Below are 12,193 nucleotides of genomic sequence, written 5' to 3'. Positions count from 1 at the left end.
GCCTAAAATATTTACCAATATTGCATTCATCTAGACATGTTCAAGCAAATGAGAAAGGAACATCTTCTGGCCTTTCTACTGATGGACCTGTAATTTGTTGGTCTTCTAAGAAAGATCTGTATGGTATGTACATTTTCCGATTACTACTCTATGCCTGTGTTGGTGGAAAGAGGGATAAGAAACCTGACTGACTTTGTGTTGTTACTTCACTGAACTGAGGTTTCAAATCCAGATAATATGCTGTCTACAAAATTAATACATATTTCCTCAGCATATGATCAGGTTGTAACACACACGGATTTAGGAAACTTCACAATCCTGCGTTTTCATTATTATTCCCTGATATTTGTTAATACTGGCATTTTTTTCTTTTACTGTGTTCCTTATTTGTGTGTGGTTTGACAAAGTGCACTTTGGACTGGCTGCATTTAATAGTGGTGAACAAAAGTCCACTGCCCAAAGTATAATCTGAGACATTTAATTTCACATGCCCTCGGTAGCACATTTTAGAATGGCAAATGTGTAGTTTGCTACAGCACTCTGCACACCAGCAAAAGAAGAAATTCTACATCTCACCTAAATATCAAAGTGGCCCACAGTGTAAATGAAATGAGTTTAAAGAAATAGAAAAGAGGATGCAGGGTTTGCATCCCACTTGATGCCACATGCTGCTGATGATGTTTGCAGCAGATGTGAAAACGCAACTTGTGTTTTGTTGTGTGGAATTGATATGGTTATATGTGCTATTTTGCCTTTGTATTTTCTGTACTTCTTGGCAGAGCACAAACAGGGCTCACAGGTGAAGGGAAGAGTGAACAAATTAATTTCTGTAATCTCTGTTAGCACAAAAGGTTTTATCACCACTGAGCGATATTTTTAATGAGTGAGTGACGTGCACCTAATGTAAACCTCTTTCTGTGGCACAACCCATAAATGCAATGATTTTGGACCCCATAACACAGTTGTTCTGGGATTCAAATCCATGCTGTATGAAGGGAATGAGGAAATTATGACTCAAGATTTATGACTTACTTTTATCGCAACTTCATTTACTTTTTCATTCTGTGTCTTGCCTTCTGTACTTGTTCATTACTGAGTGGTGCACAATAAAGCTTACCTGCTTAAGGAAAAAAAGTGAAAAATGTTACTTGGGCAGTCTTCTGTAGCACAAACAGGCTTAGTGGTCATGCGTGGTGTCAGCTATCTGGACAGTGCTGAGTGAAGAACACCCACCTACTGTGTAAGTGTTGCTGTGGCACACGGTGTACATGTATTCACTTTAGAGACAGAACACAGGTGATCCAGGGTTCAAATACAGGAAATATTTTTACATTGTGTGTCACCATGCAGTTTCTAACAACACTGTGATTAGCAAGGTAACACTACATACAAATCGCTATTATAATCAGGTTAATTGCAAGAAATGTGTCATTAATGGTGTGATAAATACATTTTTCTAGGTAGCATAGCTCATTAATGATGTAGTTATGCAGCACAGTTGACTGTGTGTTTAATTGTTTAAGCAGGATAATTATGATAATTAATTCAGAATGCACTTGCATATCTATGATGGGCAGAATACTTAAGTTAAAGTCATCTTCATTCCTCACGTAGCCCAAATCTGTGTTTAGGACAGTATGTGTTCTGAAGTATGCATGGATGTATCATATCCCAACTTGTATTACTCAGTTCATGAAAGTCTACCCATCTGACATACATTTACAAACAGTAATACTGCCTCTTTCATAAGAACGCATTTCACAGGACTTCTTAAAGTCACACATATGCATACAGGTATATCTGAAGTATATCTCTATTCATACTGAATGTAGTTTATCTATGATGAACATGGTTGAAAGAGAGTTTTCCTGCAGCACTGACAAATAATCATCTTTTGTGAAATGTATGCATTATTTCTTCCTTAGGTTTATTTTCCACATTATACAACTAAGTTTTTACAGTGTGTAATTTCTAAAAGTTATGTGCCAAATCATTCTATTTAACCTCCTAAACACCAAGGATAACAAGTCAAGCCACTAAGCATGTCAGTGTTGACCATCTAAAAACATGAATAGGCTGAGCATCACACATAGCAAATCTAACTGCCATGTTTCACACCTTCATTGATGTTTGATAAAATACCTTCCTCTTTGTTTGCCAGTGCCTCTCTCTGCTTTCCATCATGCAAATGTAGTCGGCATGGTTATTTGTGTTTGTGCACTAGCTTTTAAATGTGAGTTTAGCTCCATTTCAGACATAAAGTTGTAGCTTGACTTCTGCAGGCATGGCTAGTTTGGGAGATGATGGTACTGAATTTAGAGCACAGAGGTGGATTTTTGCGGCATTTCTCATGAAGCAGTACAGCAGTAGGTTGCTGCAGGGGGATTACACTGGGTCTCAGTATAAGACTGAGACTAGGAACAGAGTAGCCACAGATGTCTCCAGTGCAACTGGCATATTACACATTCTTAGCTGACGGCAAGATAAGTTTAGCACTGTTGACATTCCACAGTTGTGTAGGTATAATGACCCATCAACATTAAATGATATAGAATGCAGTCGACAGCCAAAACTGTTATTCATTATACTTTCATGTCTCTTCTTCTCTATTGTACAGCTGCTGCTGAAGACATTGCAGTGAACAGGGATGCACACCAAGAGAGGTTAAATTGCCTCAGGGAGGCACATGGTAAGTATACACTTGTAAGCCTAATAACTATTGTAATTATATGCAGTATGGCAACACTGCAATAAATAGTTGTATCTATGATATCATATCAGTGCAGTTGAATAATGGTACAATAGATTAAGACCTTTCCATCATACCTGGATGTGATAAAATGTATAAACTGGATAATCATAAATGTGTATTTTCTGGAAGTATATAGTCATGTCACAAGCTACGGATCTAATTGGCTCTCTTTTTTGTCTCACCCCACCTCTTCTCTCTCTCCTTTTTTTATTTCAGTTTTTTTTTGTTTTTGCAAGTATTTTATATGGCTTAAAAGTGTTCTGTTGTCAGACATTTCTACTTACAAAACCTGACATGCAGCACAGAGAAGTAAACCAATCATTGCGGATTGGCCCGCCGTCCCACCACAGGTTGCAGGAATGACAACCTGCACTTCAGGGTTCCAAGCTGTCAGCACTGCCTCCAGAGCCCCTGTCCTGCCTGCCCCATTCACATCAGGTATCTCTGCTCCTGCAGCTGGTGCATTGGTACACTCCAGGAGTAGTATTAGTGGATGTGGTGATTTTGTCACCCTCCAAAAGCTGACAGGGATGGTGGAGGGTATCATGGAAAGGTGCCTTGGTGTCTGAATTCCCCCTTTAGAAATGGAGCTTCATCAGATTTCCAAGACAATACCACATCAAGCAGTGACAAAGAAAACTGTGACAGGAGGCAGTGACGAAAATCTTACTGCCTGTTTTTATAAGAGCCTTTGCTGGGAATGTGTTGCCTTTGTATCTGTGTAGCCCCTTCTATTTTATCAGTTGTAGTCTCAGCATTTGCATGAGATCTGGCAATGGGCAAGTGTAGTATGTGATGCTAAATGGCATTTCAAAGTGTTATTGCAAAATGTGGTAGCTTTTGCCTTACACCACATTGTACATGCAGTTTCTGTGATTTCCCTTGAAGTATGTCTGATGTTTAGTAAATATAAAAGATTATTTTGGTAAGCATTACTGACACAATTTGGGTGATCAACATATTTCAGATAGTCATTCCTATGTATTGTTACATTCATGATCAAAATTAATTATAATAAACACATTCTGACAGCATTTGTCAAATGATCTGCATAATGGACTCAAACCCAGCTTAAACTCTGATTTTGCGTTTAGTTCACTGAGCTTACCCCCTGTGCCACAGAAAACATTAGGCTGACAGGTGGATTTTAGCCACTCAGTACTGTCCAGAGTACTGACAGCACACCTCATGGCTAAGCCTGTTTGTGCTACATAAGTCTAAACCAATTAAAGTTTGTACTTTTCTCTGATGTTCACTCTCTGCCTAACATCACATGAACAGGGAGGGCAAGCACAATTCATTTTTGAATTAAACTATGGCCCTAACATGTGAAGCATATATATATGCAACATTTTAAGATAAAAAGATCTGTTTTAAATGTAAGCAGAATCACAACTTTTCCTCTCTGCTCCTTATTTGTGCACGGGTTGGAAAGGAGCACCACTGAATATTGCTATTTCTCATTCCAAGTACAACACCTCAAAGTATAATCATGCATGCACTAATACATTGCTAACACTTGCACATATGTGTTTCTCAGCATTGCACTTCAGGAATATATTTTGAAAAAAAATTAACATTGTTAATGGTTTATATTACTTCATTACATGGAAATTGCTTTATGTACTCATGTGAACTGCAGTGAACTGCATGGGTAAGTAACCACTTTATTCTGGACAGTTGGGTACACTTACAAATGATATACAGCCACATAGAGCCTTGGCACACATACCTCATCATTACTTAGCTCTAATGATATACAACCACATAGAGCCTTGGCACACATACTTCATCATTAGTTAGCCCTAATGATATACAACCACATGGAGCCTTGGCACACATACTTCATCATAACTTAGCCCTAATAATATGCAACCACATAAAGCCTTCACACACATACATCATCATTACTTAGCCCTACTGCATTGGAGCATTATGGATTGTTTTTGTACTAACAGTGCACATTGCCCATGCAAGAGTGGATGCCATTGCTAATATGCTAATATAAGTAGCATTCATTAAGGTTTACACACCATCAACATAATCTCATGATCCATGACTATTTCACTGTCAGTCCTGTGTTTCACAAGTGTGAGTGTCCCATATACACAACACAGGTATATGTCAGTCTCAGTTCTGCAATATACATTAATGACAGCATAGCCTGGCCTAAGTCAGCAGTATGAATTTATTATTGATCATAGCATTGATTTTACTCCTTCATATCAACAAATATGTATTTGTACAAAACCTTCAACATCACAATATCTTCTCTTACACACAATGAGAAGCTAATCATATCTACAGTGCACTGCCACATTCTAGAAGTCAGACTTCTGCTGTTGTGCTTGCATTAAGTACTGTGTCCTCTAGATCGTGTTACTATATAAGTAAGGGATTTAAATCTCACAGCAGTGAACGTATGTGTGTGTGTGTATGTGTGTGTACAAAGTTGTGCCAATATGAACTTAGGTACTGCTGACCTCAATAAAATAGCCTGGAGGAAAATTTACACTGCAGTGTCCACATCAATACCAGAACCTTCTCCCAACATCATTTTCTCTGCAACACAGCACTGATGTCATCCTCTATAAGGTGTACTTAAACACTATAGAAGTCAGACTTCTGTGCTGGTGCCTCTAGAGTGTATAACTAGATAGATAGGGGGTTCTAATCGTATGCGTTTCTGTGAGTCTATATATAGAGTTGTGCAAATATGACCTTGCCTACTGCTATCCTCAATAAAATAGTAGCCTGGTGAAACGTTTACACTACAGGGTAAGTCTACATGAATGTCAGACTCTTCTCCCAACATCTTCTCTGCAAAACAATGCTGATGGTATCCTTTATAAATTTCACTGTCACACTGTAGAAGACAGAGTCTTATGGTAGTGCTTGCATTAGGTTCTGTGTTTTCTAGATTGTATGACTAAATAGGCAGGGGTTCTAATCTCACAGAAATCAACTTGTGTGTTTGTGTATATATAGTTCTGTCGATATGACCTTACCTACTGCTGGCGTCAATAAAATAACAGCTTGGAGTAACATTCACTCTGCAGGGTGAATCTACATTAGTATTAGAACCTTCTCCCAACATTATCTTCTCTGCAACACAATGTTGATGTCATCCTCTATAAACTGCATTCTTCTCACACTATAAAAGTCAGACTTCTGTAGTGGTGCTTGCATTAAGTGCTGTCCTTATTAGGTAAGCAGGGGTTTTAATCTCACAGCAGTTAACTTGTGTGTATACAGTTGTGTAAATATGACTTTACCTACTGCTGGCCTCAATTAAATAGTAACCTGGAGAAACTTTTACACTGCAGAGTTACTCCACATCAGTGTCAGAACCTCTCCCAACATCACTTTCTCTGCAACACAATGCTGATGTGATCTCTATAACGTGTACTCTCACACAATAAAAGTTAGACTTTTGTGGTGGTGCTTGTGTTAAGTACTGTATCCTCTGGATTATATAACTAGATAAGGGGTTCCAATCTCACAGTGGCCAACTTGTGTGTGCAGAGTTCGGTCAATATGACTTTACCTACTGCTGGTCTTAATAAAATAGTAGCTTGGAGTAAATTTCATATCGCAGGATGAGACCACATCAGTGTCAGAACCTTCTCTACAACACAGTATTGATGCCATTCTCTATAAAGTACACTTTTACACTATAGCAGTCAGACATCTGCAGTGGTGCTTGGCTTGCATTAAGTACTGTGTTGTCTAAATTGTATAACTAGATAAATAGGGGGTTCTAATCTCACAACAATCAACATCACTGTGTAAGGCTGGGTCCATAGCATCACAGGAGGATTAATTCAACAGCTTTGCTCATTTGATTCCCATTTGTGAGAAACATTTACATGCTCAGATCAATCCCACATCCTAGTTTCATTTTTTTCCACAAACATATACTATCTGCTACACACTGATGAGGTCATCACCTCAATAATGCACTCTCACACTACTGAAATCAAACCTGTCTTGTGGCACATGTGTATAATACATATGTGTGTGTATATTGTGTCACTACATAGGTAGAGAATGTGAATGCAGCGGTGAAACTCTTGTGTCTGAATGTAACTGAATGCAGGAGTGTCTTACACCTCTTAATGCTGCTAACATTTACAGTTCCACATAGCTGAAGATGTCATTCTTGCACACACATCTTCTTTATGTGACACAGCTTATGTCATTATTTCAACAATGCAGTGTGGCTTATATGCAGTCAGACTTTTCCTGTGGCCCATGCATATAATACACTTGCATGTAGGTTATGTCAGTCGACAGGTAGGGAGTTCAAATACAGGAATGACTGTCTTCTGTGATTGTGTGTTTCTTCCTTTTACTACACAGAACAGGCTGCAAATATATATATATATATATATATATATATATATATATATATATATATATATATATATATATATGAGGCATAGCTACACAGTGTGCTTGTACAGTATAACTACGTTTTAGCAAAAGTGTGAAGGCAATACACAATGGTGATGTCATCCATTGAAATGTGCAGTGTCACAGATGTCAAATAAATCTGTTGTTGCTCTTGTGTTTCAACAAACCTTTATAAGTCTGTGATGTTACATATATAGTCCAAATCCCAATGTCACTGCTTAAGACAGTGCACATGTTGTTAACAGTGTTATAACCCACATGTGGTATGTTCAGGTGTAGATTTTATTTCTTGTTACAAGATTTTATTCTACATTACCTTTGGAAAGGCTGTATTGAAGAGTGAAATTGTCATTTGAATAGATTATCGTTCCATAAGAATTGCAGTGAGATACCTCCTCAGTACTGAGGACATGAAACAATGTAATGTATGTTGTTGCCTAAGTAAGACGTGTTTCAATACAGGCAACATTGTCTGACATGCAGCAAGATTCTTTCTAAGTAATTACGAGGACACATATTCCTTGATTCCTACAGAAGATGTAATGCTTTCACATCACCACATATATGACAACTGGTGATGCATTTATACCATGACACATTCATTGATTCAACTATGGTGTTGATGTTTTCATTGCTTAGGCAAGTGTTTTAAAAACAGCACTGAGTGACTGTAAGCATTTCTGTCCTTAACTGTTCTGCAGGAAAGGCACCACCCCCAATTATACTTTGTGGGTATAACGTGGCAGCAGCCTCCCACATCCATTTTAGCAGATAAAAATTATTATGGGCAAATAAAGTACAGCTGATTGAATGACTGTACATAGGTGGAGTTCAACAGTTGCTAGGACAGTTCTGTTGTTGCACATATGATTAATAGCCATATTATTAGTTGGAGGAGTTGTTCAGTTTGATGCTCAGTTGTAGCATAGGGATTCATTTTGTGTGGATGTACTGACATCACACAACAAGCATTACATCACACCAGTCTTATCCCTTGCTATTTTGCATAAACACATATGAATGTAGCTTTGAATTTCATGGCAGTAGGCATTTGTTTTGCCAATGTCATGGTGAGAATGCTACAGGGGTACAGGCATTGGTTACTGTGATGTACAAGAGTATGCACCAGTTCTTGGGTGATATGTGTACAAATGGTTACCTATCAAAACATCTACTCTCCATAACATCTAAACTCAAAACATCAAGACCATAACATCTAAACTTCAAAACATCTAAAACTCATAACATCGAATCTCAAAACATTGAAAACTACAAAGCAACTATAAATAATATCCCACACACTGTTTGCTATGTTTATGCAGGGGGGCAAGCCCCCCTGCACCCCTCAAGTGGGGGGTCCGCCCCCACCCCCACCCCTGTAAATTAAATATACCAACTCCAAGGTCGCACTACAGTGAGGTTAGGGAATTAACTTTTTTCCCCACTGTAGTGTAACCGTGGAATTGGTATATTTAATTTATGGGGTGGGTGTGAGGGGTAGAGCCCCCCACATGGGGTGTGCAGGGGGGCTTGCCTTCCTGCATAAACATAGTAAAATCTCTGTGGGATGTTATTTATAGTTGCTTTGTAGTTTTCAATATTTTGAGATTCTATGTTATGAGTTTTAGATGTTTTGAAGTTTAGATGTTATAGTCATGATGTTTTGAGTTTAGATGTTATAAAGAGTAGATGTTTTGATAGGTAACCATACAAACATATAGAGAAACTTTTTCTGACCATGGAACATTGATATGGAACTGATCACAGTTGTGTGCACATGAGCATACTCTTTTAATCGCCATCAGTCTGACATGCTGGCATGACATTCATTATCAGGGATCCTTTCTTAATTCAGACATTAATTTTGTTTGTGACAATACCCATTGCTACCTCCTGTGGCAAATGCCAGAAATACATATCTCTGGGGAATACGTTGAATCATAATGTGGTGTTTGCATCTGTTCTTACCTGTCTGCACAATAACTGTGTTGGGCAGGAGTACCTTATACAAGGGTATTATGTATGTTACACTCTGCTCCCACAAGGGCAGGAGAACCTTACACAAGGGTATTATGTATATTACACTCTGCTCCTGCATTTGTAACACCACACATACCTATATGTGGGATGCATGACCATTAGAAGCATGAAGTGCATAATTCCCTTCAAGGGTAATCCTCCTTGTACTTGTGTTAGGCCTATTTTGGTCGCATATGTAGTTGTCGCACAGGTCAGTGGTAACATTGATAGGATGGGTTCAATCCTTGCAAAAGGAGATTGTGGCTTTTAAGCCATTCATATTTTCCAACATGCTGTATTGAAGAAATGCATGCTCTTCAAATATCCTATAATCTATGTACTGTCCTTGCTAACTGTCATCTCAACTCAGCATGTTAATAATCCCTCCTGTTTTGTTAATTTGTGTAACTGTCACATCCTATAATATTATGTCTGTTTTTATTTACCTATATTTGCTCACCATTAATTCTTATGACATAATTATTGCACAATTTAATTATTTCAAAACTGTCTTTGTGACATAAGCACCTTTACATCAATTATCTTACTACAATTTGAACATTTACCCTCCCGTCTTACATATTTCTGTATACGTCTTTGATTTCTGTGCACAGTTTCCTTAGTACATTTTTCCTGCTTGTTAACCCATCTATTGTAGTTGCCCTTGCCATTCCCCCCTTACTTATTTCTGCAGTCACATGTTTTATTTCTGTATACCTTGCAATCAGTACACTTTTTCTGCCTGGTACAGCATGCATTATTTGCCTTATACACTTCTTCATGCTGTCCACATGAGCAAGCTTAACAGGTCTTCTTTGTTTACTGTGTGTACTTATGCTGCTCAGCATAGTTTCTTGGCCACCAGCAATGTTGCTGGCCATGGAAATGTGCTTGTATTCATGTAGGCGTGATGAGCAGCATGCATATGCTATTAGTGCTGCTCCACATCTCACTAACAAGTAAACATCATGTAGGCTTTGCACGAAGCCTACACGATAGTTCATGAATCCCACAAATGGTGATGCATAATAATTGTATAATACTGTTAATTTCTTCTACTTAGTTTCCAATAATATGTGATAACAACCTTGGGGAGTGCTATATTTTCCAGCTGGTGGCTGGAGGATTCCCTTTTTGCCTCAGAGTCATGTGATTATCTGAAGTCATCTGCTGAGCTCAGTGCACACTGCTATCTTATGAAAAACTTATGATACTGTAATAATCATAAGCTGTGTTCACATATCAACCAATCAGAAACTGTATTAATATGACAACCAAACAATTTAACATAATTTTGTTAAGCTGTCCTGCTCACAGTCATATTTATTGCACCCCATTAAGGACAGAGTTCTAGATGTTCTTTAGGAAAAACTTAACAGAGGTAACTTTGTTATATATTTCTACTCTTCACTTTACTATTGGATTGCACTCCTTACTGATAGCTGTACCAGTAGTCTTCACCAATATAACTGGAATGAAATGATAGTATTTAGAATATGGGATTAGAATTTTAGTGAGTTAATATGTCCATAAATTGTGTAATGACATACTAATATAATATGTATGTACAACAATCGATACTGCTACCAAACTGTGTGAAAGAAGATATCATCTCAGTGATATAATCTTTCAAATCACTCAGATTGCAGACATATAGAAAACATTAAAATGGCATTCAGATAGTGCCGGCTATGCGCTGTTGCAGAGGCACTATGTTTGATTAAATGTTAATTAGATACCTGCATATCTTAAGGTGTGGTATTGTAATGTCAATTAGTTTCTTAACATGGGGTTGTATACAATGAATAGCAAGTATAAACAAACAAATACATGATGATTTAAATAAAGACTGATGCCATATGTATGATTCTGCATTCACAGATATTACATATGCCACCTAATTATTTGTGTGACCTTGTTCATATCTAGAAAATAACATAACTGGTGATGTACTATTCTCTGAAGGTTGCCTGTTCAGAATGGATACAGTCTGTACAAAACTTTGCACATATCTTAACAGTATAATGCAATGCAAATTGATTCTGTATTTAAATGTAATTGCTGTTGGATTTATTTGGGGAAATTACTATTGTATTTTGTGCAGCACATTTCTGTTTTCCAATTACTGTCATTCCATTTTCAGTAAGTTAAGTGAGCGTATCACAGAGCTGCTTTGCAGTGAATATCTATGACGCAGATGTTTCTGGCATGCCATGCCTCGGTACTTCTGTACTGTACAACACCAGAAGAGCATCAGAAATTCCAATTACAAGATACAATCAATAATATGACAGCAAGCTGTAGCAGTGTGTTCAACATTAACTACACTCAAGGATAACTCAGTGGAAAAGAAATAATATCACTGGTGCTTTCAGCACATTTCAGAGTCAGTAGTGCAACAGAGTCAGTAGTGCAATAGGTCTAAGACAGTCTAAAAACACTCATTGTACTGTGTAGCAGTGCTGATGAAAGCTTAAATATGTATTCTATTTAAAATAACAAAGATAAAATGGAAAAGTATAGTAAAGTAATACTTAAAGGCAAGCAATGACTCCTTTACCAAGATTTATAGCCAAAGAAAGTTGACTTGGTACTCAGTCTCAGACTGATGCTATCGGCCTTGTCATTTTTTAATAAAGAAATAAATCTCTTCAAATGCTGCTCCATGTTGTTAATATGCATATGCCTTATTCATAGTCATGATTCAGTTCAACCTTAAAAGGTTAAATTAACATGATTTAAGCTAAATGATCCAAAAAGTTTCTAAGAGATATTTAGAAAACAACGCTGTCATTCAGTTATAAAGAGTATGCATTTTTTTTCCATCTAGATAGCAAACTAATCCCTTTTAGTTCTGAATGATGTATCTCTGCATCATCTACAGGATCTGTTGTCTTTGCCAAGATTTCATATCACTCTTAAGCTACCACACATAGATAAATCAAGTCTGCCAACAGATCACTGCTGCATCCACCCGTCTATCTGTAAACAATCTTTTCAGACTTT

This window comes from Protopterus annectens, chromosome 2.part1, assembly GCF_019279795.1.
Source record: "Protopterus annectens isolate FY-2018-M chromosome 2.part1, PAN1.0, whole genome shotgun sequence".
Classification (NCBI taxonomy): Eukaryota; Metazoa; Chordata; order Ceratodontiformes; family Protopteridae; genus Protopterus; species Protopterus annectens.
Note: the sequence above shows the minus strand (reverse complement) of the source record.